Source organism: Talpa occidentalis, unplaced genomic scaffold (genome assembly GCF_014898055.3).
Source record: "Talpa occidentalis isolate TD23 unplaced genomic scaffold, MPIMG_talOcc4v2.1 talOcc4.6, whole genome shotgun sequence".
Taxonomy (NCBI): domain Eukaryota; kingdom Metazoa; phylum Chordata; class Mammalia; order Eulipotyphla; family Talpidae; genus Talpa; species Talpa occidentalis.
In genome coordinates, this window is record NW_023604972.1 from 77,141,758 (window position 1) to 77,165,220 (window position 23,463).

General features: G+C 37.0%; 1 protein-coding gene across 18 annotated transcripts in view; it reads right to left on the reverse strand.

Annotated features, from left to right (window-relative positions):
- PAM (peptidylglycine alpha-amidating monooxygenase) overlaps positions 1-23,463 on the reverse strand; it is a 329,113-nt gene that overhangs the window by 260,898 nt on the left and 44,752 nt on the right. Inside the window, exon 1 of one of the 18 annotated variants that reach the window (XM_054688176.1) lies at positions 10,931-11,091. The exons of the other annotated variants lie outside the window; for them this stretch is intronic. The gene's annotated coding sequence lies outside the window, so the exon portion shown is untranslated. Of the gene's footprint in view, positions 1-10,930; positions 11,092-23,463 lie in introns of those variants that run through there. 18 annotated transcript variants of the gene reach the window in all.

Consider the following 23,463-nt stretch of genomic DNA (forward strand, 5'->3'; position numbering starts at 1 on the left):
CACCAGGGCTCACCTATCTATGCTGGTCTGTGCTGTCAGAGAGGGGCCTGGGCATCCCGGGTGGCATCCTGACCCTCCTGCTGAGAGGGAGCGCCCTCTCTCCAGGAGGATGAGGGAGAGTCCCAGCAGCTGCCGGAGTTCTTTTTCCTCCGGGGAACTTCCCAAGTCCTCCTCGGGAGAGGCACAGCTCTTCTCTGCACCCTGGATTTACCTTTGAGGAGATGGAAACTGGATGGAAAACCGCGGTCCCCTGGCGTTTGGTGTAAGTTCCCCTGGCGTGCACGCCAAGACCTTGGCCTTCACACATTCGGGAGGAATATGAGTCCCCTCGCGGAGGGAGTTCAGGTCTCCTCATTTGGGAGGGAGTCTATGAGTCTCCCTCAATTTGGAGCGCTCTTTGGTGTGTTAGGCCCGGTTGAGTGGGAATTGGGAAACATTTGGTGTTTTTGTCACTTGATATCTATTTGGTATTTGGTATTTGGAGTTTCCCGTTTGTTTTTGGAAGCCAGGGATTTAGTTAAACTTATGAGAGGTGCCGTATTTGTTCCATCTAAAAGCCCCTTGGGGAAAATATTAACTGAGTGGTCGACCTGTAGCTACAAACCTATGTCTAAGAAGCAACCCCTATCACGGTTTCCCTGCAGGAGCCCAGGAAAAACTGATTGTGGGGAACAGACTGATTTTTTTTTTAGCACAAGAGCCAGGCAATATACTCTCCTTTTCCACTTTGGCTGGCTCACCTGTGAGCTCCTTTTATCTATGCTCTGCTAAAATCTTACCCTGACATTCAGTGTCAGTCCAGATGCTTTGGCTTTAGGCAACCTAAGATTATTCTGACTCTTCTAGGACATTGGCAGATGGCTGGAAGGACTGTAATTGTTCCAGAGAGAAAACTGGGCTTGGACCAGGACTTCTACTTGATGTTGTTTTTGGAGTTAGTGGGTCTGGAGTGCGGGGTCTTTGGGTTCACTATGGGAAAGGTGTTGCCAGAGCTCCTGTTTCAGGGACCTGCAGCAAGCTTCCCAGGCCAGTTTCTCCACGAGACAGAGACATTAGTTATATTGAAAGGGCAGGTTTATTAGGGAAAGGGGACAAGGAAAGTAAAGGAGACACAAGCGGGCAGGAACAGCTGCCCCAGGAGGGACAGGTTTGCTGAGAGAGGCCTGCATGGTTGCAGGTGGGTGGCTTTGAGGAGAGTGACCTCCGCTGAGGGAGGTCAGTGAGGAGAGGCCCCAGAGAGACAGGTCATGGGCAGGCAGGGAGGCTGCTGCCCTGCAGAGGGAGAGGGTTGGTGAAAAGAGGAAGCTACTTAGGCACAGGTGGGCAGACAGAGTGCTCTCCAGAGCCTGTGCAGAGATTGAACGGATATGTCTATGTCTTCTGTTAGGGATTCGCCCCTTGTGAGCCTTCGGGTTAGTTGCTGATTCTGGATAATTATGTAGAATCTGAAAGTGACCAGAGATTCTACAATAGGCCCAATTCTACAATAGGCCCAATCTCCATATCTTTATACCTGCTTGGGTGTTATGCTTTGTAATCTAGGCATTGGAGACTGAGGATCTTGTTTCCATAGCTGTGTCAATGGCTATGCTAATCCCTTCTACCCAGGCCTCCAGCTCTTGGCATTTTGTGAGCCAGGTTTTTGGTCTTGTGGACACCTCTTTTTCAGTTTTTCTATTCTTGTCTTACCTTACCTTTTCCCCATTTTATGCAAATAGATTTGTGAATCTGATCTTTGTGCCTGTGTAAGGAATTCAAGCAAGTATCTGGAATCAGGTCTTGGATAATTTAAAAATTTGGTATTTTTCTGCTTTTTATGTTTTAGTCAGATACCTAACTCAGTATTTACCAGTCACTGTAATAATTGGATGTAAAGTAAGCTGAAGAGAGTGTTCTCCACTTTAAGGAGGTGTTTTCTTCCTCTAAATTTGCAGGCTTTTTCTGATCACGTGCTGAGACTTCTGGGATCAGGCTCAGATGGTTTTGTCAAGATTACTTTGGACTTTCTAGTTAGCTATAAAGGAAGCTTGCTAGTTGGTTGGAAAATTTCTAAACTTCTTATTGACCATAAAATTTTAGGTTTCCTTGAAAATCTAAGTCTCTTAAAGTAATCAATTTACTAATCAAACTACATAGTAGGTTTCTGTAAATAATATTCCTTATCAAATTTCTAGTAAGAATCTAAGAACAAATAAGCTGCCAAGTTAAGATCTTAATTTGCCTCTTCTGCTGTCCTTCTCGTGGCCCATGTATATCTCATGTCCCATGTTTTATCTTTCTTAGGACCAGGCCTCATCCGTGAGGTGAAACAGAAACTAGGACTCCGTGAAGCAATTTGAGTTTTCTATGCTTGTCTTTAAAAATGGTTCCAATCTTGGGTTCTAGAGGTTTTAAAATGATTAAAATGGGATGCTTATTAGAACGTGTAAGGACTTTAACTTCCATCTCTCTTATTGGAAACCTCCTTGATTAAAAACAAAAACAAAAACAAACAAAAAAAAACACAACAGAATTTAGATGGCTATATCAACTTAACTTGAAAACTTAAGTTGTTTTAGGAATTAGTCTATCTTTGTATTGAAAGGGATATAGTTTTGGTGAAACTGTCTACCCATCCAATATCTCTTCTAGGAATTTAAAGGAATATGTGGCCTTAGAAAACTGATAGGGAATTTTATGCCCCACTTTCTTTAGAACCTAAGAGTTATTCTTACAAATATAACTTGAGAAATGTTTTCTTATCTGAAGGAGTTAGTTAGAAAAGATATTAAAAAGCAAATTAATAATTGTTGTCAGTGTTGCCAGAAATATTGGTAAAATAACTATCTCTAAAAATTAGTGCAAATGGCCAAAATTCTAAATGAAAGAGATCTCTGTGTCTATGTCTTTGCCTTTGTGTTTTTTTGTCTCTGGAGGGTTACTGTGTTAAAAATCATTTTAAATGGCGCCTATATAAATTCTAATAGAAAAGAACCCAAATTTTGAGATCGCGATCTAAAATTTTTGGTAAACAAAAACTAGTTCAAAATGTAATGGTTTAATTAAAGCACATATGTCTTAGATTTATAATGTTGGGAGTTAAAAGTTTTATTGTATGTTAAATGTGTTTTAAAAAATTTGGAGTGGTCAAAAAAAAAAAGAAAAAATATTGACCTGGTCTATGTTAACAGAGATAAGTGTGATTTTGTTTATAGCTGGACTTCTTTTTGATAAAATTCTCTTCTAAAAAGACTGGCCCACTATTTATTTACCTTGAAAGAAATACCTTTGTTCCCCAGGTAAGCAACTTAATTGATTTTTCCTTCCCTTGTCCTAGCCAAGGAAAAAAAAAAAAAGAAAAACCTCTGGTATATAAATTTGTTTCATTTATAACTCTGCAATTTGAACTTCGTATCCTAAGAAAAACTAGAGCTACAGTTGGTATCTCTGTTCTTCTTATCATTATTTAAATGGTGGTATATTTTCCTATAAAACTAAGGATTTACTAAGTTTAATAATGAAAGTTTGTTGACTGCTTGATGAGCTTTTGGTGTATTTTGCTTCTTATAGTAGGAAAACAAAACTTTATTGTTATCATCCAGGAAAAAATAAAACATGTGTTTATGTATGAGTTATCCAGTACAAAGGAATAATAGCATAACAGCTCTAACAATGTCTTAAAGTAAAAAATGTGAGGCTTGCCTGTTAATTAGCTGAAGTTTTGTTGGGACAAGGCCTGAGTGGACTAAAAGTTTCAGGGAGTGACTGATGGACTTTCTCTGGCCAGGCGCCTGACTTGTGTGCCCCAGATGACCTCTTGGGAGTCTCCAGCTTCTGTACTCCCTGCTTGCTTTAAAGTGCGAATGTGCCTCTGCTGGGGCAATGGATGCTCTATTGCCTAATTGCTGGGGGCTTGAACTTTGGAAAAAGATCTCTGGGCCTGTGGGCATAAATAAAGACAAAAGTCTTCTATAACAGTCTTACAATCTAAAAATTAAAAACTAAAATGTTGTAACTCTAAATGCAAATAAAGCGAGATTGTGTTAAGATATGTATGTAAAAAAATATGCTAAAGGTCTGAAAAATTTAGTGTCAAAACAAAATGGCTATCTTGAAAAAAAAAGGTGTTAAAGCTTTGCAGATCTGAGAGAGGTATCTTAGTAAAATGCTATGTGCTAGAATGACTTGCTTTAGGAATATTCAAATTTATTATCAGTGGTGTACTTACGTAAAACCAAAATTTAATTTCTTTTCCATCTGCAGTAAAGGCTCAAGTATTCTTAAACTGCTTTTACTAGTTCTTTTTTTTTTTTTTTTTTTTTAAATTTTTTTTTTTTTAATAGAGGCATGCTTTATTTATTTGTTTGCTGGTTTGTTTGCTTGTTTTGTTTATACATGCACTGGGTACAGTCAGAAGCGCGGGAGGGTGAGAGAATTCACCAGAGTCAGAGCGGGGAGCAGAGCAGGCAGAAGGACCGAAGTACACTGCTGAGGGGAGCAGCGGGCAGCAGGAGAGGTCTGCGCGCCATGTGGGACCCTCCTCTGGTGGCCGGGGAGCAGCCGGGGATCGAACCGGCGCCGCAGAGGCCGCGGGCAGCTTCGCAACCCAGCGCTCAACCGCTGCGCCACCGGGGAGGCCCAAGCTTTTACTAGTTCTTGATGACAAATTAAAAACTGTTTAGGTAATCTGAAATCTTGGTTCTCTTTTACCCTTGGACTTGGTAAACTGAAAAATATAGTCCTGTCAGCATTGTTGAGCACTGTGAAAATATATCTACTTTTAAAAACCTCTAGTTATCACTCTGGGTACCTTAGTGTTGTTTTATAAAAATCTGTATATATTATTAAGCCTGTGAAGAAACTTTTCTTGGAGTCAAATTTCAGAAATGGTAAAGTTTTTTTTTGAATCAAGTAAAATTATTTGATGCGTCTTAGGACTCTTAATAAATTATTTTCCTTATAGCAAAATGCTAAAACACATTGGACCAATCTAGAAATGTTAAAACTTCATAAAAATTGTCATTGAGGGAAAATGTTATACCTTTTCAGCATATATAAAATTGATTAAAGTGTTCTAAAATATATGCGATTTTTAAAACCTAGTATGTTCTGGTATAATATTATTGGATGGTTCTGATTATACTGAAATATGTATGTGTATGTTTGTCACAAAACTGAGCAAACATCCTTGTCTTTTACCTTAAGCCATGATTTTAGGTATGGTCATTTTCGAGTTTTTGTTCTTTCTAAAGTTTATTTGCTGAGCTTTGTCTTTAAAAAAAAAACTCACAAAAAGAGACTGACAATATAGATATGTTTTGGAACTGAAAAGACCTACTGAGCCTATAAAAATTTGATTTATGAAAATTACCAACAGAAGATGGAGACTTAATATATGGAAAGTACACTGAGGAAGATTTGAATAATATTTCATGACTTTAAAAAAAAATTAGTTTTTAATGTTTTGGTTTTTTGGGTCTCCAGAAACCTTGTCTTTAAGCTGGGCTATGATCTTAACAATGACAATTTGCATCTTTTTATGAACAAACTGAAGCATTTGCTTTTCTCTTGTCTCATCCCAAAAATTTATAAGCAATATTTGTACTTCTCAGGACAATGTCTATCTTTGCATAATCTCAATAGGGAATTTTATTTATTTCTCCTTAACCTGGTAAATTAAACATGTTTTGTTAAAAGGCTTTGATTGAAATTCTTCTGGGAATAAACCGTGCTGAGCTGAGAAGAGCGAGCCAAGAAGATCCTGTCACCTTGCTTACTGGGTTCCAGAGACCTCCATGAAAAATGAGGAAGCTGCCTCCATGGACAGGACTGAGGAAAACCCTGGAAAAAGTCCTGGGAACCTTGAGAAGAGGAAATCTCAGGTGAAGATTGGTGAGACTGTGACTTTGATAAAGCCGGCATGGACTGGATGTTAAAAAGCTCACGCTAAGGCCTGTGGAATTTTCAACAAAGCCAACAACACTCTACTTGTTTACTCTGCCCTATGAGTTTATGCAAATATAGGGAAAATTGTTAAAATTAGATTTGGTTTACTATTTTACAGAATTGGGATGAGGGTAGAGAAAAATTATGTTTCCGTAACTATATTATTCTCTGGTCCTCTCCAGTGAGGGCTATAGCCTTAATGTCATCATCTTGAGGAAGAGAAAAAGTAATCCCTCTTACATTTAGGACTACGCTGTGTTGTATATCTTGTCGCTGCCACACCAGCACCAAGACCTTAACATTATGTCGGGAACTATGGCACCAATAAGTGCAGGCCTTCCATCGTAAACCCCCCACCACGACGACCCTGTTCAGCAGGAAGCAGCCAGATGACACGACGCCCCTTTTCCCATAGAAATGGAAGGTCATAACTGAGAGTGGGGATTATGATACAGTTAACAAGTTTGTCTTTCCCCCATTTCTTGCAATTCCCCTTATCTAGCATTAACAGGATTGATGACTTGTCTTTCCCATTTGTTGCAGCTTCCCCTCCCCTTGGGAAGAAAAAAAAAAGCTGGCGCCCACCGGTTTCCCTGTAGACCCTTCCCCCTTGCCCTAAGGAAAACAAGTTGGCGATCACCCGTCTCTGTGCCTTGACACCTTCCCCTTCCCTTAAGATGAATGAGCTGACACCCATCCATCTCCCTGTTGAGCTGGCGCCCACTTGTCTCTGTGCGGACCCCTTCCCCCTCCCCTTCGCGGATGCCTACCCATCTCCCCCTGTATAAATACCCCTGCCCACTGCCAAAGAGGAGGACGGTGGTTTTTCGGACATGAGTCTGCCGCCCTCCTCATTTGTCGACAAATAAAACCGCTTTCCTTTTCCTCAAACTTAGTTTCCTTTTATTGGCTGAGGGAAACTGAGGCCGGCGTTCGGTAACACTACTACTACGATGACAAGGAGATATATTATATTTAGTAGGGACAAACTCATATGCCATGAATTGGCTCAAATTCATGATAAACATAGGATGTGAAAAATGAAAGAAAATTTTGCAGCCATAAAAACTTTTGCAATGCTCAAATCCACAAGTGATCATTGTAAAACTGTGTCTTTGCTAGGAATCTGTTTAGGGCATAGCTACCACACTCATCTTGTTGGCATTCAGATGGCTAAATGCCGGATCAATGAACGACAGTGTTATTCAAAAGTCAGGGTTAAAAGATTTCACATCTGGGTCTCCAGTGCCCCAACCATTACCCTTCAGCTTCGAAAGAAATCCAGGCTCATTCACATAGGAGTTAACTAATGGAATTTTTCCCAGTCTCAAGTCAGCTTTGTTTAATTAACTTCATCTGACGTGAGCCTCTCACTAAAAATATTAAAGTGAGAATAGTGCCACTTTATAAGGCTCACATCTGTACCTCTGAGTTTTGAATGATTGAGTTGGCAAAACATTTCTTTCTAATCTGATTTTTCCCTCATTAATTATCCTGAGTCATTTGAATATCCTTAGGGATGACTGCATCTACTAAATTAGGTCAAAATTTCATAGTCTCTGTTGGCAATCACCAATTTCACTTACAGTTGTCAGTAAAAATACCTGATTTGTGAATTTAATGTTGATAAAATTAGCCATACACTTTATATTTATTATTTTTACATAAATATATATGTCTTTGGTGGTCAAAATAATGGCCCATCAAGATGTTGGTGTTCCCCTAATCACCAGAACCTGTGAATACGTTACATACAGAAAGGACTCTGCAGATATGGTTAAGATTAAGGACATGAAAATCGGAAGATTATCCTGGATTGTCAAGGTGGACATAAAGTAATCACATGAGTCATTTAAAGTGGAAAAACAGGGCCTCCCAGGTGGCGCAGCGGTAGAGCGCTGGGTTGCGAAGCTGCCCGCGGCCTCTGTGGCACCGGTTCGATCCCCGGCTGCTCCCCAGCCACCGGAGGAGGGTCCCACATGGCGCGCAGACCTCTCCTGCCGCCCACTGCTCCCCTCAGCAGTGTACTTTGGTCCTTCTGCCTGCTCTGCTCCCCACTCTGGCTCTGGTGAATTCTTTCACCCTCCCGCGCTTCTGACTGTACCCAGTGCATGTATAAACAAAACAAACAAACAAACAAACAAATAAATAAATAAACATGCCTCTATTAAAAAAAAAATCTTAAAAAAAAAATAAATAAAGTGGAAAAACATTCCTAGCTTTGGAAACTAGAGAGATATCTGTGTAGGATTAAGTCTGTACTTGCTAGCTGTGAAGATGGAGGGTGGCCATGAGCCAAAAATGCATACAGCCCCTAGAAGTTAGAAGAGAAAAGGAAATGAATTCTCCCCTGGAGTCTCCAGAAAGGAATGTAGCCCTGCAGCCATCTTGCTGTTTTAGTCCATGGAGAACTGTGTCAAACTTCTGATCAACAGAGCCATAAGACAATAAATTGTTATCCTTTAAGTCATCAAATTTGCAGTAGTCAGTTATAGCAACACAAGAAAACTAATACATCTTCCTAATTATTATATTGTTACAATCACCCTTTATGATGGAGAATGTTTAAAGGTTAACAGGAAAAAACATTCCACTTCATCTAGAGAGTGTGGTGCCATGAAAATAAAACCAGCCTGTGCGGATATCCAGTTTCCAGCTCTAGGTCTTTCATAAATGAATGTAAAAAAACCCAGCAAAGTTCTTACCATCCCTTAAAACTCGAGTTTGTCTCCTGTCACTGGACAAAAAGTTTATTTCCAAGTGCATAATCTTCATATAACTTCTTCTAACTCTCAGATAGTGGCTTGATTTAATTTGACTTTCTAGAGAATCAAAGAGATCCTTTTTCTGCCATATTTGATCATTTTATACTGTGAAGTCTATAGACCTGGTATTTCCATATTTCAGTAAGAACAAGTTTAAGTATCTGTAAAACTTGAAACATTTTTATTATGACATAAAAATAAAATGAAAACTCTCTTAAACCAATTTTTAAAATCATCCTGCCTAAAACTGCATGGAACCACTTTCTGAATCAAGCATGAAAAAACTATAATCTTTACAGTACACTCTCCCTAAACTGCTTCTTGTTAAAGTCGGCAGGTGAATTTTTTCATGGATATTTTAAGGGTTCAAAAATGCAGACGTATTTTTTATTACAAACAGTTACTCAACAGATTAAATTATGTCACCCAAAACATTAATACAACAAAGAGCAAAACCCTGAAATAATATAGCCTAGGATATAAATAGTCTTCTTTCCACAAAGCATTATGAAAATGTTTCAATAAAATGTTTCAACAAGAGTGTTTCAAACTGTATGAAACCAGTATTCAACCGACCATATTCAACCTACCATAATAAAAATTAAATAATATCAAAATTTCTTTCTACCATTCAGGAGCCTTTTATTGATATTAATTAACCAGCAAATGTTCAAACACATAAACAGGATAAGAATTCAAAATAAATAAATTAAAAGTTAAAGCACGTTAGCTTATTTTCAAGGTAGAAAGGAATGAATAAATAAGCACTTGTGATATTTAAGATATAACAGATATCCTCCACATGCAAGTAACTAAATAGCAAATTTTTAACTTTTTTATATACTCTCACAACTCAATTTCTCACTGATTCTTTATAGATTGTTGACTGAAGAATATCATCCATCCAAATAACATAATATCATTCCAATGCAAAGCAATGATAGACAGCAGGTAAATTCCAGAAGACTACAAAACACAAGAAACAAAATGCCAGTTTTAATCGACCTCTTTCTAAAAATGGACAATGTAAGCCATTTAGTGACATGTTAAAGGTAGACCATCTGCCGATCTCCTGCACAGAAAAAAAGATCCAGCTATGTAAAGAAATGGGAAAGTTCCCCACCACATCCACTCATTCCTGTTCTTTTCTCTCTTACAAAGGTATCCATTAATTAATTAGAAACTGCCTTTACCTGCCACCTCCATTTAAATACAACACTACATTCTTCACAAAATATTCCGAAATCATCCCTTGGGAATCAAGAAGAGGAAATAAATGTGTGTCTAACACTGTCATATGGACAAAATTCTCAGAATACAGAGATTCAGAAGGAGGCTGGTGAGAAGGCTTGCCTTTACTATTTACTGACGAGGCATACTGTAAGAGAAGTGAAATAGAAAAGTATCTTTTCAAGGGAAATATTCATTCAAGGCTCCTCTGTTTGAACGTTGAAAATGGTTCTAAAATGTTATTTTCATAAGGCTGAACAGAGCTGGCTTATTCTAAGAAGTACGAGATGGAGCAAAGGAAAACTTTTATGAAGCACTAATTACACCGGTCACAATATTAAGAGTGTTATTTTTACTACCAAATTGTGAAATACTTTAAAAATCATTGAAGGCATGAAACAAAGGGTCACTAAGGTACTTGAAACTTCTTATGTCTCCCTGTAACTAAATCGTTGTCCTAAAATGTAAGTTTTAATTTCTTTAGCATGTAAATTCTCAACCTAACTTGGCCCGGCTTTCTGATATGTCTTCCTCATATCATCTTAAGCATTTCAAGTGTTAATATTGTTTAAACTGGATAATATATAAAGTATCAATAAAATACATAATTCACACACTTAAAAATAACCTATCTGCCATGTGACACTTGTCAAAATATTTTAAGACCTCTATATATTTGAAATAATTTGAAATAAAACCTCTACTGTGGTTGCTACTGCTGCTTCCCAGGGAGAGTAGCAGGCATTGCACTGTGCATTCAGTTATTTTTATAAGTGTGCATGCACTCGCTCGCACAAACACATGCACACACAAACACATAGTTCAAGTACAAACCGTAAATCCTTTACAGGTAATTGTCTGAAATGCATCCTACACTGTGATTTCAGTCAACAGTATGTGTGTAGTATATCTAGAAAGCAAAAAAAAAAAAAACCCAGACCATTCATTCACCTGAAGCAGAATAATAGATGCATTTAGTAATTCTCTGATATGCAAAACAGGGCACTTACCTTCCATTGCCAGGGCCATCTGAAATCACACTGGAAACCCAGCAACGGGAGAGGGGCTTTATTGTGGGGTGAATCATCCCCACGTAGATGCTCTGAACAACCCCTGTATGCATACTGACATCATCAGAAGAGACTTGGAGGCAGAGGATACTATGGTAACCAAGCAATGTGCTGGGAGACAGAAGCCTTTAATTGCTTTAACAACTTCCTGGGGCTTGAGCTACCAGGCTTGGATTTGCTAAGTAGGAAATGAAGGTTGTCACAGAAGCGGTGAGTGTGACATAGAGCAAGGGGACTCAATGAATTCTGAATCTGTTCATCGTGATGTGACTTTTTAACGACAAATGTCATTACATGATTACATTAGCAATATTTCCCTCATAGCTGAAGCTCTGAAGAAGTCACAGGTCAATAAATAATGCTCCCAGGTAGCAATAGTATAAGTATGCATAGATGGTTTTCTCATTTAACAAGCATTAATATTATTGCATTACAAACATCCTTTTCCTGGAGGTGAATACTTGATTCCCTTTCAAAAGAAAGCTCACAGCTGTGCCTTGGAGGTCAGCTTACTGATAACAACGAAAACTGATTCTCATATTTACTTTTCCATGAGGCAGCAGCTGCCCATTCCATTTATCTCAGAGCTCCAGAAAAACCTTTCCAATACATCACTTATCCAAAAAAACACCTCTAGCGAAATGCCTAATTATGACACTCAGATAAAATCAGAAGAAATCTGCCAGTCGGGTTCTGCCACACTGTCTTCATGATTAAGTCTCTTCTATCGCAGGTAGAATTCCTCCAACAACCCCAAAATAACACATAATTTAAATTTTCCCTTTGAACTATTTGTCCTTCTCTGTATCTGTCACTCCTGTTCACAGAAATGCAACCCCTTTTAAAAATACCAGCTTAAAAGTAATTGCTTAAAATAACAACGTTTCAATATCAAACTGAGTCTATAATGATATATCATGCTTATTTGATCAGATGCAACACTTTAATAAGGATGCAATTTATCTTCTGTACTACGAAAAATATTGTTTACTTCTCTGTGAATATTGGATTGACATGTTTTTAAACAATACCATGGTCTAATTTTTCCAGTGCAAATACTGTAATTTGTAAAGATGAGCAAGTAACTTGGCAGATCCCCTTTAAGATATTCACAACAATAAAAACTGAAGGTTGTCATTCTGTATTGTATACTCATAGCTATGCTATTTCAAAGATACTGTTATTATCTCTATTTCAATTTAGATGAAGTTAAGGCTGCCTTTTAATGTCTCCCTTGTGTGTAAATAGCGTATAAATGTACATCAATGATACTGTCTACAAAAATAGTAAAATGGAAGACAACAAAACAAATTTACAATCTAGAGGAATGTAGAGAATCTTAAACTAATTAACAAGTTGGGCTTTTCACTACTGCCAATGTTAGGGGAATTCTGAAAGAGGAATAATTAAGTCAACCCTTACCAAAAAAATAAATAAATAAATAAATAAATAAATAAGTTAAGTTTTCCTTAACTTAGGTAAATTAAAAAGCTTTCCAATAAAATGGAATCACTCCTGTCCTTTCACTTGTTCTTCCTAAGATTCTGAGTTTGAGAACCAAAAATATTCAGTTTACCATGATAAAAAGTAGAAAATAAGTGTGTATGGGACAAATGTTAAAATAAATCTGTTTACCTGAATATACACTGGAAAAGGTCTATAAGTTACATAATCAATTGCTTGAGTGGTTACTTCTGGAAGTTTAAATTACAGAGTTATAGAGTATTCCAATTTTTAAATTATATGTTTTTAAACTTAGAAAAATATTTTTCAACCATGGACATGAGTTAGTATTATAATTCCGAAAACAAAAGTTAATCTAAATGTGCTCTGAATTTAGGATCCTGTTTTACATGCTCTCAGAGAAGGCCTATGACAACTTCAACAGACTAGACCGTAACAAACTAGCCAGATTATTTCAAGGTTGTTTCAAAAAGCTCTCTAAGGGAAATGATCCCCGTGTCTAAATAGAATTAGGATGGAAAACCAAATAAAAGTTATCTGGACAACACACACAGAGAGGAGGTTGGAGGAATATCGACTTTCCCAGAGATATGACAGCCATAATGGAATAGTAAAGATAGTTTAATAGATTAAAGAAAAATGTTTTAAAATACAGTTTTGAAAAGAACACATCCAAAAATAAGACAAAACAAGAGCTCTCTGATTCGATAAAAGGCTGAAGGGAATTTAAAAGACCACCAGCAGAAACAGAAACCGTGTCAGTGAGACAATGGTCTCAGGAAGCCAGAACATGTGCCCTGCTAAATAAAGATGTGTATTTTAAAGACAAGAGTCTAAATTCCCCAACCTGTGTTCCCTAACTCCAGGTCTCATTCAGTTTTTATTCTCCTCTTAATTTACAAACAGCTCATGTGTCATATTCTCATCAATATTCTTTTTACTTTGTCAGGCTACCACATTTTTTTGACCACTATCACCTCACTGTCTTCTTAAATTAATACCTTCATAGAAATATCACTCCATTCCTTTGATTCCCAAGGATAGCACAGAGTGGGCAGTGGAGTATACATCCACATGAGGCCACTAACAACAGAGCTGGGACAGGAACAGAATCTACCCAATAACAGGACAAGCTCCAGGCCAAGCTCCGGCATTTTCTTGCTACATCGCTGTCTACCTCCCTTCTGCTATCTGTCCCAATCTTCAAAAAATTCACTTTGGATTTCCCAGCACATCCCACGGCTTCACATAATGTTATAATTTCTCAAACTGAAAGAAAACATAAGTTAGAAGGTGAAATACCCTTTCACAAGGTTACCAAAAAAGACGCATATTTAAAAATTTACCTCTTATCTAGTTCCCAGGCATCAACCTTAATCCTTACATTGAAATTTAGGTTTCAACAAAGCACTGAGTTTAACTTAAAGTAAATTCACATTGGCAAGTGTCAATTCAAAAACAAATGATGGTTAAAAGCCTCTTCTGACAAAATATTTGGCAAGAATTTCTAAAGCCTTCAACAGTCAGCTAGTGTTCAGCTTGCATCCAATCCCAAATCACTTTTTTAGGTATTTATAAAGATGTTTATAAAGCAAAACATCCTTAGTCCTAAAGTTTTGTCTTATAATTTGTGTTGAACTTCCTTCTGGCCCAGATGAGTAGTTTTATTAGCTTGCCTGGTCTTGATACAGTTCTCCCAATTCCAATTAAGCATATTATAAGTCCTGAGAAATGACAATGGTAGATGGAATTTTATTATTAGCATTTGGGTTCAAGCTTGTTAATTAAAACAAGTTCATATTGATATCCAATGAAGAAATATCACAAGGACTTCTAATGGCAAAAGGGCTCTAACTAACTCCTCATCAACTTTAAATACAGTGAGCAGCCAAATTTCACCCATCAATCTCCTCTCCGTTTCAGCCCCACAAAACTACCCTTTGGACTTAGATCTTCTCTATCACATAATGCCCTGGTCTCCCAGATTTCACTATCTTGTCACTTAAATCATTCTATGCATCACTTTGTCCTTCATGAGTCTTCACAAAACATTGCCTTAACCAGGTTACACAAAACTCCCAAATCCTTAACGGTTCCCCCGTGGGCCACTGAATCAAGTTCAGAGTTCATAGCTGTAATGTAGCCCATTATAGCCAGCCTTACCTCTGGGCATCTTGCAAGACAGCAATTCAACAATCTGATACAGTATTATTGATATATTCTGTATTTTCCTTCCTCAATGTCTTTGATCTTATCTGCTCCTGGAATTCCACACCTCCCTCCCCCCCTGCCCCCCACACCCTCCTTTTTCATCTCCCTGCCAGTCCAAACCCTATCAGTCTTCAAAATCCATCCTTTCCATCAGGGATTATTTCCTCTTCAAACTTTCAGTGTTCTCTGTCTCAGTAACTGCACGTAAAGCATTCTATTGTCTAGTTATTTTCACATATCTCATTCCCTTTAAAGTTCTGAAAGTTAAAGACAAAGTCTGTATTAACCTTTTATTTATTATATGCACCATGCCTTTGTGTTTGGCATTCACTTAATAAATGCTTATTAAATAAATGAACAAAAATGTATAATGTCCTATTTTTTTTTCCATTTTCCAAAGTATTTAACATTAAATTTCCTAATCTTTGAAACAACTAAGTGTTTCAAAGGGAAACCAGGGAATGTAGAAACTGTAATTCCACTTTTATAAATGAAAATAAAGAGGCTGAAAAGAAAGTTTGTTCAATAAACGGTGCTGGGAAAACTGGGTCGCTACATGCAAAAGAATGAAGCTTGACCACTACCTCACACCATACACAAAAATCAACTCAAAATGGATTAAAGAACTAGACATAAGACCTGAAACCATAAAATACATAGAAAGAAATATAGGCGAAACACTACGTGATATTCACATCAAAGACATCTTTATAGACACATCACCCAAAGCAGTGATAGTGAAGGCAAAGATAAACAGCTGGGACTACATCAAATTAAAGAGCTTCTGCACAGCAAAAGAGACAATAACAAAAACAAAGAGAAACCCCACCAACTGGGAGAATATTTTTGCACACAACACTAATGATAAAGGACTGATCACAAAAATCTGCAAAGAGCTGATGAGACTCAATAACAACAAAGAAAATAATCCAGTCCAAAAATGGGCAGAAGAGCTAAAAAGAAACTTCTCTGAAGAGGAAATGCAAATGGCCAACAGGCATATGAAAAAATGTTCAACATCACTTGTAATCAGGGAAATGCAAATCAAAACTACCATGAGATACCATCTTACACCAGTGAGATTGGCACATATTAAAAAAACTAGCAACAACAAATGTTGGCGAGGGTGTGGAGAAAAAGGAACTCTTCTGTACTCTTGGTGGGAGTGCAAACTGGTCCAACCACTATGAGCTGTGTGGAGATTTCTGGATCTACTAAACATAGAGCTTCCATATGATCCAGCAATTCCACTCCTAGGTATTTACCCAAAGGACACAGAAACATCAATTCCAAAGAACACCTGCACCCCTATGTTTATAGCAGCACTGTTTACAACAGCTAAGCTTTGGAAACAGCCCAAATGCCCAAAAATAGATGACTGGATCAAGAAGATGTGGTACATATATACCATGGAATATTACTCAGCATTCAAAAAAGATAAACACATGCAATTTGCAGCAACATGGATGGCGCTGGAAGGGATCATGCTCAGCGAAATAAGCCAGAAAGAAAAAGAAAAATACCGGATGGTCTCACTCATAGCAGGAATCTAGAAAACTTAAATAAGGGACCAGGAAAATGAATAACTATAAGAAAGTGAAAATCAAAATCGACAAAAAACTATGAACCAGAGACACTTTTTGGGGGGTGGGGGGCGGGAGGGGAGGGATTGGGGTCAGAATGGGGGGGTTGCAATTGTATGGGGAATATAAAAATAAAATTTATTATTTAAAAAAAAAAGAAAAGAAAAGAAAGAGGCTGAAAACAATACTCTGAATTCTTTTGTCACATAGGTTCCCCGATTCTCCAATATACTAACCACCTTGACATCCAAACTCCTAGTAGCAGCCAGAAAGGAGGTGTGCTCAGATTTCCTCACAGTATATTCACACTGCTTCTGAATAATTAAGGCCAAAATGGCTTTAATTTTTCTTCTGTGCCAATGAGTCATGGTGTAGTCATTCAACATTAATATTCTCAACTCATGAGGCTTGAGAGAAACATCTCTTGTTCCCTATTTCTCTTTCCAGTATCTTCCCACTATCTGAAAAAGGCTGTTTCCTCTGCTCCATCTACCTCCTCAGAGCAACTGGTTCACAAACTCTGGGAAAGTCCCTGACTTTTCTAAACATCAGTTTGCCATTTTCAAAAAAGAGAAAAACAATAGTACTACCTCTATACAGGCAAAGATAATGCATAAAGTGTTGATATAGCATAAGCACTCAATAAATAGTAGCTATTGTAATTGATAATAAAGAGCAAAACCAGAGCTAATCGGATTATATCATCTTCTTACAAAAGTTTCATGTGTATTCCAGAATAGTGTTATAACCAGGTGATGAGGAAGTAGAAATTTACTAAATAAGGGCCTCTAAAGAGCTTGAATAATTAAGTGGGGGGAGTTAGGTTTTTTGGGTTTTTTTTTTTTTTTTTTTTTTTTTTAGTTTACAATAAAGGTGATGGTCTTTTTCACTTGAATATCCTACATGTTATGAAAGGGTTCTATAATAGTAATTCTTTCATTTCTCCCACACAAATTTCTGTCCTCTTCTGCAACTAAGCCCAGCAGCATTAGCTGGCATGCTTTCCTCAATCCATGTGACAGACTGAAATTATTCTAAATTCTATCAATGAAGACTTTAAATTTTGTCTTCACCAAAAGATCCAAGACTAGATCCCCATACTGCTTCTAAACTGATCAGAGAGTCAATGAATATGTTTTCACAAAACTAAACATGAATTATCATGTCTTTAATATTTTTACCCTACAAGTCAAAAGAATTATAGATGACAGCTTACTCTAATACCAAAAATGTATTGTAATATTTCATGATTGTAATTTTGGCTACAATTCCTAGAGGAGGAGCTGGATTAAATTCCAATATACTTTTTCTGAAGAAGTCAGTTTAAGATATTTCCATTTTAGGCTCTCAATTATTAGAACTTTAAAAATATCTTTCCCCTAGGATACAATAAAGAAATTCAAGGGAAATGTAGAGCATCTGTCTGAATCTAAGCACAAATATTGTTTTCATGAAATAAAAGGAAGAGCAGTTAAAGATGATGCCTGCAGCCTAAGAAGACCAAGAAAAGTTGAAAAGGTATGACAGCAGGATGTCGGTTATAAAGCTTCTGAGTGAAATCCTTTTTGTGCAAGGGTCTCGCAAAGGGCATCCAGACAGGACTCTGCATGTGTGTGTTTTGATTTAAATTAGCCACTCAGTCAGTTCCACAATGCCATGATTCTTTTGTTTAGCTGATTAAGGCAGGTTTACCAACAGTTACCCAATGATGCCAATGGCTTCTGAAAGGTCAAATGCAACAACATACACCAAATGCCCCAGACTGAACAGAACCAATAACGCCCTCAATAAACTACTAGGTGTGACTTATTGTGCAGTAGAGTATCCCATTTTAATCAATTCGTTTTTTTTCTTCTTTCTCTCTTCCCCAGAAGCTGAAACACATTTCCATAGTTTAATGATATACATTACAAACTTCCTGCTTTATTCCACAGTGTATCTGGTTAAAACAATATAAATAGCCCAGCTTCAACAGCACATTTTGCATGGGGGTGTGGGGAAAAGGGAAAAAAGACACGGAGGTGGAACTATTCTAGTCCGGGGTCAAGTACAACCAATGCATCATCTGTGTTATTAAGACAAACTCACAAAAGGAAAGCTATAGCTGTAATCATTGTCAAATAATAAATGCTGGGAAAAACGGCATGGATATAAAAGGATCCACACCAGATGGAAAATTCCATCTGGGTTCAAAACCAGGGATTCCAGCCCTTTGGGTGCTTCTTGAAAATCCGGTGTTTTGTTGTTTTTCTCAAGCAGTGAGGGATTGAATACATTCTTGTAAAATATTAATCATGCGTGTCTTGGGGCACTGAGTTGAAAGGAAAGGGGAAGAGAAGATAAGCCAAGGACATGAGCCTATAAAATGAGCAGGATAGGCTCATGTCTGACGATGCTATAGCAACAAGAACTGCAGGCCCAGGACGCAAAGGAAGTTCCAGTACTCAACACACACCCCTCCCTCTCACTAATGCCCCTGACCTTTAATTGTGGAAAGGGAAACATTGTTGCAGAGTGCTTTAGAGCACAGCTTTGGGTATAAATTCCAGCTCAGTTACTTCCAGTCTGTGGTTTCAGGCAAGTTACTAAAGTTCTCTCTGTCCTCAATTTTATAACAGATAAAATTAAGGAAAGAATCCTCACATCGGTAAAAAATGGTTGAATACAGATCTGAGTCAGGCACTGTTTCAAGTATTGGGGATATACGTTGATATATACATATATATACACATTTGACATATATGTTGTGTTGAAAAAGACACATAAGTCCACTGCCCTCAAAAAGCTTGCATTCTAGGTTGGAATATAACATACAAAACAAATATACAACATAACTTGATATATATGGAAAAGGGACCTGAAGAAATGTATTGCCGGATGATACGATGACTTAATACTGTTGTCAGAGAAAAATCCCAAACTGAGAAGTAAAGACAATTGAATAAAGATAAAACAAGGTGTGTAAAACAAAAGGAAAGTTTAGGATGTTCAAGGAACACGAAGGCTGGGATGGCAAGAGAACAATGAGCAGTGAGCAGTAGGTTTAGACACCTATGAGATAATAACTTGAAGAAATCAAGTAGAAATGAAAGCATAATGATGCTTGGGGTGGAGGACAAAGTTGGAAATAGAAATTTGGGAGACACCTACTTAACAAAAATCTCTGTAAAACAGTCAGCATATAATGCCTGCTCATTATGACCATGGATAACCAGTCTCTCATCCCCACTTCTCCAAGTAACTTAATTGATAGTTGTATTCTGGAGTAAAACAGAAGAAGAGGAGTGGGGTTGGATGAGCTCAGGAAGAACAAAACAGCAGGAGCTTTCTGGAATTCTGTGTTAAGTAGGATTCTGACGTGAAATATGAACCTGAAATTATGTGTTTAATTACATGCAAAATATATAAATCATAATGATTTCCAAGGCTCTGGAATTGGCAGGTTTTAGTCACTAATAGTGTTATTTTTCATTAATTTTGGTACTTATTTCTCTTAATCATTCTATAAAACAGATACCATTACTACCCACATTTTGTCGATAAGAAATTTGAGGCTCAGAAAGAATAATGTACTTGCTCAAAGTGACCAGTCTTCAAATAGTTAAAACTGAGAATCAAATCTGAGTGTCTATTATTCCTGAGATCATGTTCCCAAGCACTTTGATATACACATGTAAATTTGCTAAATAAGCTCCTTATTTGTATTTCCCTAACTTCACTTCAAGGGTCTTTCAGCTGAGCATAGCACATCTGGCTCCAGTATGGAATGTTTCGTGCAATCATTACTGTAGTTCTGGCATATTCTCTCGTTTCCAAATTCACACGTCACATTCTGAAGAAAGCATTCAGGCAGAATTCTTTTCCATGTTGATGTTAGTAGAAAACATCCTACTTGTTAAAATGCCAAATCCTATTTGATTTAGTGATTAGGCAACCTTGTGAGCAAGTCGACTTAATTTTAGCAACTGTCAGAATTCCAAGTTATTTTAGCAATTACCTACCTATTTGCCATCTACCCTATTATTCGGTTGATAACTTCTCACTTCGTGGCATTTAAAAATACACATACGGGCCTCCCCAGTGGTGCAGCGAGTTGAGCACTGTGCTGTGAAGCTGTCAGCAGCCTCTGCAGCACCTGTTCGATCCGGCCAGCCAGGGAGAGACCCACATGACGCAGCAGACCTTTCCTGTCTCGCCCCCTGCTCTCCTGAGCAATGTATTTCCGTCAGTCTCCCTGTTCTGTTCCCCACTCTGTTTCTGATGAATCCTCTCTGCCTCCCGTGCCTCTGGCCTGTACCCCAGCTCTTGTATAAAACTAAAATTAAAAAAAAAAAAATCTTTAAAAAAAGAAGTTTAAAAATACACATACTCTTTATCAAATTAAGTAACTGCCATGGCTGTTATTTTTGCCTCATCCACACAATAGCAGACTAACATACTTTGACTAAAGAAGAGGAATTTTTAGGATTTAATCCTAAGGAATAGGAATATTCATTCTAGGGCAGTTAGAAATACAAAAACTCTTGGGCCTCCCCTGGTGGCGCAGTGGTTGAGTGCTGGGCTGAGAAGCTTCCCGCAGGCTCTGCAGTGCCGGTTAAATCCCCGGCCTCCGGCGAGGGTCCCACACGGCGCGCAGACCTCTCCTGCCGCCCGCTGCTCCCCTCAGCAGTGTACTTCATCATTCTGCCTGTTCTGCTCTCTACTCTCATCCTCCCACGCTTCTGACTGTACCCAGTGCTTGTATAAATAATCAATAAATCTTAAAAAAATAAAAAATAAAAAAAATAAAATTTAAAAAAAAAAAAAGAAATACAAAAACTGTTGTATAGACTCAGACTAACCATAACATAGACACGAAACGTAAAATATATTTAACCCTGTAATACCCTCTAAGACGTGGTATTTTTCCTTTCACCCCAATGCTTTCTTATCCACTTATTTTTTGTGAGAAGGCTTCTTAACAGGAAGAAAGTATGCTATATACTACACTGATGTGATTCTAGCACACTAATCAGAATTTGAGTTTTATTAGCGAGAGCCATAGGCAAGAGCAATAATTCCTATGAAAGTGCTTCGCTTTATTCATGATCCCATGCTGGGTTAAGAAAAAAAGCTAACTTCAAAGCATTATTGAAAGATGATTAACTCTGAAGCCACAAATGAGAATCACAGGCTACTTTGATGTGGAAGAATGTTTAGGACCTACATTTAAAGAAAAGACATCTACAATGTAAGTTCAACCACTAAAGAAATCCAATAATAAATTTATTTTGCATCTTTAAAACCAGGTATTACCTAAGGAAACAAACAAAATTAGAACTCAGCCTCAGGAATTAAGTCTTAAATACAAAATACACAACCATACAATTACCATACAATTTAGTGGCAAATGCCAACTCTGATATGTTCAATACTGGAAATAGAATTTCTTATATTATAATTTTCTTCCAATCATCTACTCCATAAGGTAGTGTGGGCATTGATCAAGTTACCCACACATCTGTAAAAATTCAACTAAATTTAAATAAGAATGCTATTTAATGTATGAACTATGTGGCACATAATTGCAAAGACTCCAGGTGCATAAAAACTTATGCCAGTACTTAATTTGAAACTAACATTAACAGTGACCTACAATTGCTAATCTTAGAGCTCCTAAGCATTTATGTATTGTATGTCATAGTTTATTCTCATATGAAAATTGTTTATTCTCATACAAAAATCTCATAATAAATTATTACTTAGTATGTATAATTCTTAAAGTTTGTACAAAATAGACCATTAGGTATATTGTATAAATTTCAAGAGAAAATGGAAATTACTAAACAAAGTGAATGGATTAAAATATGTGACTTTTCACTAAAAAGGCCCCCAAATATGGGAAAGGTAGAAGGCTGATAACTGTATTTTAAATGATTGTTGTAAATATATAAACATTAAAACTGATACTATTTATTGAAATACTTATTTTACATGTCTGATTTATTTAAATAATATTAAATGCTGTGACATTACAATTTTCTCTCTCCTAAATCTCTATCAATTACAACTTGGAAAAATATGTAAGGCAATTTCAAGAAGTCACTGTGCTTCATAATGCAAGATGAAAATGCAGTTTTTTTAAAAAAAATCTGTCTGACATTCAATTCTATACACTGCTACAGCAGGTCAAAAGCCATTAGCCACCTTCAGAAAAAACATAGTAAAAAATAAAATGTCCTTCAAAATTATTTTGCATATACTTTTCTCAATGTAAAATGAGTGAGGTTATATTCTAAATGTTTTAAAATGTAATACCTCAAAGAGAAATACATTCACCATGCCAGAAATTAATTGAAAAGTGAGACTTAGTAATAGCCACATAATTCAGAACATTCAAGTTGGATAAAGCAAGCAGCATATCTATTATGAGAGAAATGATCACATAAGAAAACCAATCAGCTCAACACTGTATGGCTTTTAACTCCAATAAAAGTAGCATATTCTATATGATTCCTGGAATACTTAGCACATTTTTTTTCTTACCATTCAATAGTCTGCGAGGGACTGAACCAATAGTCTGCTGTATCTTTAAGATATTTCTACAAGTCTATTCATACAGAAGCAGCAAAACAGCAGCTCCTGTGCTATTGCACATAAAGAATTCTAAACCTTGGCAGTGAAGTGCCTGGTTCTCTATCATTATTCTATTAATAGATTTTATTAACAATTATTAGATAACTAGTCACATGGTATTTTGTACAACATGGTACTAAACTCAACACTTTGTTAGATTTTAAAAATTAATTTATGAATGATAAATTGCTATACTCATAAACACACAAAAAATTACATATAAACACAAACACCCCTTAAAAAGCAGTGCTTTGCCATAGATATCAACTTTGAACTAGGGTTGATTTATTTTGGTTCATTAATCTTTTTTTAATTCAATGGATTTTTATAAGATTGGTATTTCTCTTTCCTGGAGAGGATTTTTATTAGGCATAGTTTTTAACAGTTTACACTACTTTACTCAATACACATCATCTGTGCACATACACATAACTACAGTATTTAAAAGAGTTCCATTGTATGGAAGAACCAAACTTTAACCAAACTTTAAATGATGTCAAATCTGCTAAGTTTCCAGAATATTTTTTTCAGTTTTACTGAGAAATAATTGATGTCCACCATTGTATACACTTAAGGCATAACATGATGGTTTGATTTACG